The sequence below is a fragment of the Phocoena phocoena genome, chromosome 2 (assembly GCF_963924675.1).
Source record: "Phocoena phocoena chromosome 2, mPhoPho1.1, whole genome shotgun sequence".
NCBI lineage: Eukaryota > Metazoa > Chordata > Mammalia > Artiodactyla > Phocoenidae > Phocoena > Phocoena phocoena.
In genome coordinates, this window is record NC_089220.1 from 59595748 (window position 1) to 59601917 (window position 6170).

Consider the following 6170-nt stretch of genomic DNA (forward strand, 5'->3'; position numbering starts at 1 on the left):
CCTCTGGACTTTTTGTTATGTGAGATAATAAATTACTTATATTGTTCAATCTACGTTTTGGTTGTGTATTTTGTTACTTGTAGCCAAAAAGAAGTCTCTCTTAGTAGAGACGAGGGGAAAGTTAGGTTATACAAAACACAGTATGGGAATACTGAATTTCCTTTTTTCTGTAGGGGAAGGGGAAGACATTTAAAGGTTTTTACATTTAAAACAGTAAAACCATAAAGTGCTAAAGAAAATATGAGGTTAGTTTTATGACCCTGTAGTAGAGAAGGCCTTTTCAAGACACGCAGAAAATCATAAAGGAAAATAGTAGAAAAAATAACATATCTTCAACAAATGGTACTGGGAAAACTGAATATCCACATGCAAAAGAATAGAACTGGACCCTTACACCATACACAAAAATCAACTTAAAAGTGCATTTAAGACTTAAGACATGCAGAAAATCATAAAGGAAAATAGTAGAAAAAAAATAACATATCTTCAACAAATGGTACTGGGAAAACTGAATATACACAGGCAAAAGAATGGAACTGGACCCTTACACCATACACAAAAATCAACTAAAAGTGCGTTTAAGACTTAAGACCAGAAACTTTAAAACTCCAAGAAGAAAATAGGAGAAAAGCCTTTATAATATTGGTCTTAGCAATGATTTCTTGGATTTGACACCAAAAGCACAGGCAACAAAAGCAAAAATAGACAAGTAGGACTATGTCAAACTAAAAAGCTGCATAGCAAAGGAAACAACAGAGTGTAAAGGTAGCCTATGGAATGGGGAAAATAGTTGCAAACCGTGTATCTGGTAAGGGGTTAATACCTAAAGTACACAAGGAACTAAAACTCTAGCAAAACCCCCAAATAACCTAATTAAAAAATGAACAAAGCACTGAAATAGACATTTCTCTGAAGAATACATACAGATGGCCAACAGGTATACGAAAAGATGCTCAGTATCATAACTAATGAGGGAAATGCAAATCAAAACCACCATTAGTTACCACACCACACCCATTAGGATAGCCATTAAAAAACAAACAAAACCCCCCCCCAAAACCCAGAAAATAAGTGTTGACAAGGATGTGAAGAAACTGGAACCCTTGTGCATTCTCAGTGGGAATGTAAAATGATATAGCCACTAGGGAAAAGAGTATAAAGATTCCACAAAAAATTAAAACTAGAACTACCGTATGATCCAGCAATCCCACTTGAGAGTATACAAAAGAATTGAAATCAGGATCTTGAAGGGTTATTTGCACTCCCATGTCCACTGCAGCATTATTAACAATAGCCAAGAAGTGTAAGCAACCTAACTGTCCGTTGTATAAGGATTTGCACTATTTGGTTGTGCTCACTGATGACACTTGATTTGTACTGGCGTGCAAGGAAATACTGTGCAGCCAGTAAAAAGGATGAAATAGATCTACATGTATTTGCTTACATGGAATGATGTTAATTGGTATTAAGAGAAAACAGTTTGTTACAGGACACTGAACATGCAATATATAAAATATACATTATGGGGACTTCCCTAGTGGTCCAGTGGTTAAGACTCCGTGCTCCCAATGCAGGGGGCACGGGTTCGATCCCGGATCAGGGCACTAAGGTCCCACATGCTGCAGTGAGGCCAAAATATATAATATTTATATACATTATGAATATAAATACGATTGTGAGCATATCAAAAAAACTTTAAAGTTACAAGTAAATTGTGCATTAGATTATTTTAAATTAATCCCATAATAAAGATATTTTTATTTGGGTATCTTTTTGTACAACTTTATATCTTAATTATAGTCATCAACAGCCCTAAGTGAATAGTAAACTTGTGTTGAAGAGCAGATGTATGTTTCAAAAGTAAAAACTACACTGTACGAATGACAAACTATGAGGACAGCATTTATAAACTAGTCAGTGGCCTATGCTAACCATAATGACATAGTTCAGTCCCCTGTGTCTACCAGTCCAACCTCATTAAGGGAATTTAAGCCTGGAGATGTCATCAGAACCTGCCTTGGTCCATTTGGGCTGCTATAACAGAATACCACAGATTGGTCAGTTTATGAAACACAGAAATGTATTTCTCACAGTTCTGGAGGCTGGGAAGTCCAAGATCAAGGTGCCTGTAGATTTGTTGTCTGGTGAGGGCCTGCTTCTTGGTTCACAGACAGATTGTCTTTTGACTGTGTCCTCACTTCGCAGAACAGAACTAGCTAACTCTCTGAGGTCTCTTTACAAAGGCAGGAGGGCTCTGCCCTCATGACTGAATAATCAATTCCCAAAGGCTCTGCCTCCTAATACTATCACCTTGAGGGTTAGGATATGAATATATGCATTTTGGGGGGACACAAATATTTAGTCCACAGCAGAACCCAACATACAGTGACTAAAGGGAAACAAAATCCTAGAGCCAAGGTTACATGGTGAATTGTTTTCCGAGTCCTACTAGAATATAGCTGTAGGATGGGAGTTCAACTCAGGCCTGGGTAAGCACCAAACTGATTACGGAAACTGGGATTGGCACAAATTTTGGGGTCAGCAAAGTTAAGAAAGAAACTGGATAGAACCTACTAAAGTTTTTCAAAGTGCTCTTTGAAAAATGAGTACTGTGATCAGATACATTTTATTCATCCTCTTTTGTCAACTTTATTTAATGCACATGAATGGCATGTTACAAGATCTGAAAAATCAATAATCAGCTTAATTTTGTTTAGTATTTGATTAAAGTACCATTTTTTTCAAGAAACACTAAAGTTCACATAAATAAATATTGTAAGGCATATTATTTAGGAAACATTTTAAAAAATCTGGTGGGAATTTGGTAATATGTATAAGAAAATATCATCTTAAAATGGACACAGGTCAACTTGATCTTTCTCAATAATTTCTAACACGTTTTTATATCTTTGTCCCCAGGTGGCGAAACTGATAACCTGAACCACTTTTCATCTAATTTGGCCTCTAACTGGCTTATTCTGCTAAGAGACACAGATGAAATAATCTTATTTTAAAAAGGAGAAATTAATACAACTTTAATAAAAGTATTACTGCAAGTTAATAAATGCATAATGTCCTCCTGCCAAAAAGAAGTAATGAATCTTTTACATGAAAACAAATACAGGTGCAATCTAATTTACTTGGTCCACGTTCACACAGACCTGATTAAACTACCATTTGGTAGCTATTATTTTCAAAATAACTACCTCTAAATTCTGTATTTAAAATGTGTAATTTCTCAATGAACTTAAAGTTTTCTACCTGTGATAAGAGTTGGAAAGATTTTCCTCTTCAATTTCTCATTAAAATCAGAAGATACTTTTAATTGTGAAAGGCTCGATCAACCCTAAAGCTACTGATAGCTACTGATATATTGGTAGTCTGCATATTTACGATTACATTAGTGGTTTCTAATATCTTTTATTTGTTTCTACATTCCTGAAAAATATCCTTATGCCAAGTTGAGTTACTAGAAAAATAAGTTCTCAGTTAAATATTAGAGATCCTACAGCTAGCTGGAAAATAAAGATGTAACTGCATTCAAATAATTTCTTATACCACTGGTCTTCTGTACATGCAAAATTGCCTTCTTTTTTATATTTCTAGTCCTCAGGAATGTTAATTCTTCTGTGTGAGTAGTGAACATGCTCAGCCACTAGCTATGGAAGAGTTATACATAAGTTAAGACAAATTGACACTTAACCTTTATTAAATCAGTCCCTAGCCCCACCCCCTAAAGATCAAATCAGCAAAGAATATGAGGCTATAACAAGGCTACTTGTGGTATTGGTTGGAGATCTAAACTCTTTATGGTAGACACTGCTGGCTGCCTACCCAACAGCCCCTCTGCCCTGTTTTCTAACAGAACCATCTTTGGTAGGAGTGCTCACCTAAAAAATTACATTTTCCAGCTTTCTTTATAAGTAGAAAATGTCATAACTCTGGTAAATGAAATATAAGTTGAGGGTTTCTTGTAATACTTTTCTCCCCTGTTAGGACAACAAGAAGTGGTGGTACCTTTTTATCCTCCCTGGAACGTAGATTCGAAGTAAGAGATAAAGCAACCAGATCATGACTAAAAAGATGAAAGCTATACAGTAACATTGATGAAGGAGAAATCTGGATGCAGCCTAGGATATTTAAGGTATTGGACAGCTGCTGCACCAGCCCTGAATTTCTCAAACCAGAATCAGTTTATGAGAAACAAAAATAAATCCCTAATTTTTAAAACCTCACTTAAGTTTCAAATGCAATATTAACTGATAGACTCATCACTTGCAACCCAACTCCTGGGAACTTACGGTCAAAGTAAGGAAAGAGTTATGTACGTACAGGTACTCACGGTAGTGTTTTCTATATTGAATTAACACTGAAATCATCTTTTTGAAGACATAGTAGTAGAAAAGATTCAAATATAAAATTACATCTGTTCCTTTCATAAATAGCAGAAAAACTATTGGTTGCCTGATCAACAGTTATTCCCAACCCCCTTTTCCTTTTCCATCTCCCACTAGAAAGACTGGAAAAGCTTACAATTTCATTTCCCCACTTTTCTTGGGGCTAGAGGTAATAATTTTATATACTCATGGCCAACAGGTGAACACAAATCCACTGTGGATATCTGGAGAAGGTTTTGCTTTTATGAGAAAAGGAACAGATGTGGAAGGCTCTGCCTCCTTCCCCCCCTTTTCCTGTCTTGAATACAGACACATTGCTGCTCTGCACTGCAGTGGCCATCTTACCATGAGGGAAAAGCTAAAAGACTTTCAGAGACCTTGGTATCGTGGAGTCACTGAACCAACGCCAGCTCCTCTAGACTTCTTGTTATGAGAGAAAAATAAATCCCTATTTGAAAAATCATTGCTACTTGGATCTTCTGTTGCTTAAAGTAGGAAACATTCCTACCTGATATAGAAATAGGTAAACTGGGACTTCCCTGGTGGCGCAGTGGTTAGGAATCCATTTGTCAATGTAGGAGACACGGGCTTGATCCCTGAACCGGAAAGATCCCACATGCTGCGGAGCAACTAAGCCCATGTGCCACAACTACTGAGCCTGTGCTCTAGAGCCTGTGGTCCACAACTACTGAAGCATGCTCACCATACAGCCCATGCGCTGCAACTACTGAGCCCACATGCTGCAACTACTAAAGCCTGCGCGCTCTAGGGCCCATGTGCCTCAACTACTGAGCCTGTGTACTGCAACTACTGAAGCTGTGCATCTAGAGCCCATGCTCCGCAACAAGAGAAGCCATTGCAACGAGAAGCCTGGGCACCACAGGGAAGAGTAGCTCCCGCTCGCCACAACTAGAGAAAGCCTGCACGCAACAATGAAAACCCAACGCAGCCAAAAAAAAAAAAGAAAGGAATAGATAAATTGTAAGTGATATGAATAAAAGATGTGACAGGAAAATTAAAACAGTCAACCTTTTAGGGTACTACTGAAAATTACTTGTAAAGAAAAAGTTTTGTTTATACAAGAAAACATTTAGGGGCTTCCCTGGTGGTGCAGTGGTTAAGAATCCGCCTGCCTATGCAGGGGACAGGGGTTCAAGCCCTGGTCCGGGAAGATCCCACATACAGTGGAGCAACTAAGCCCATGCGCCACAACTACTTAGCCCACACTCTAGAGCCCGCGAGCCACAACTACTGAAGCCTGCATGCCTAGAGCCTGTGCTCCACAACAAAAGAAGCCACTGCAATGAGAAGCCTGCGCACCACAATGAAGAGTAGCCCCCGCTCGCCGCAACTAGAGAAAGCCCACGTGCAGCAATGAAGACCCAACGCAGCCAAAAATAAACAAAAAATTTATAAAAAAAAAAAAAAAGAAAGCATTTAAAAATAAAAGTATAGAGCTTAAAGGGAAAATGTTAGACTAATTTTGTTGCTGACTATGAATACACGTGCCATATAATCTAGATTATCTTAATTCTAATACTAAGGACATTTATCCATTGTCTTTTGTTTTGTTAAATAGTCAAACGAAATTTAGTAACCAAAACACATTTTCAATAAAATTTTATATGTGTATATGTGAATAAACAATGAAACAGCACCAACGACCTCTGTACAATTTTGTCATACAGTTTCTGTGCAGGATGCTTCACCAATAAATCATTCAATTTGTTTTAAAAGCATGTGATTACAGAAAACTATTTAAACTGTTCAGCA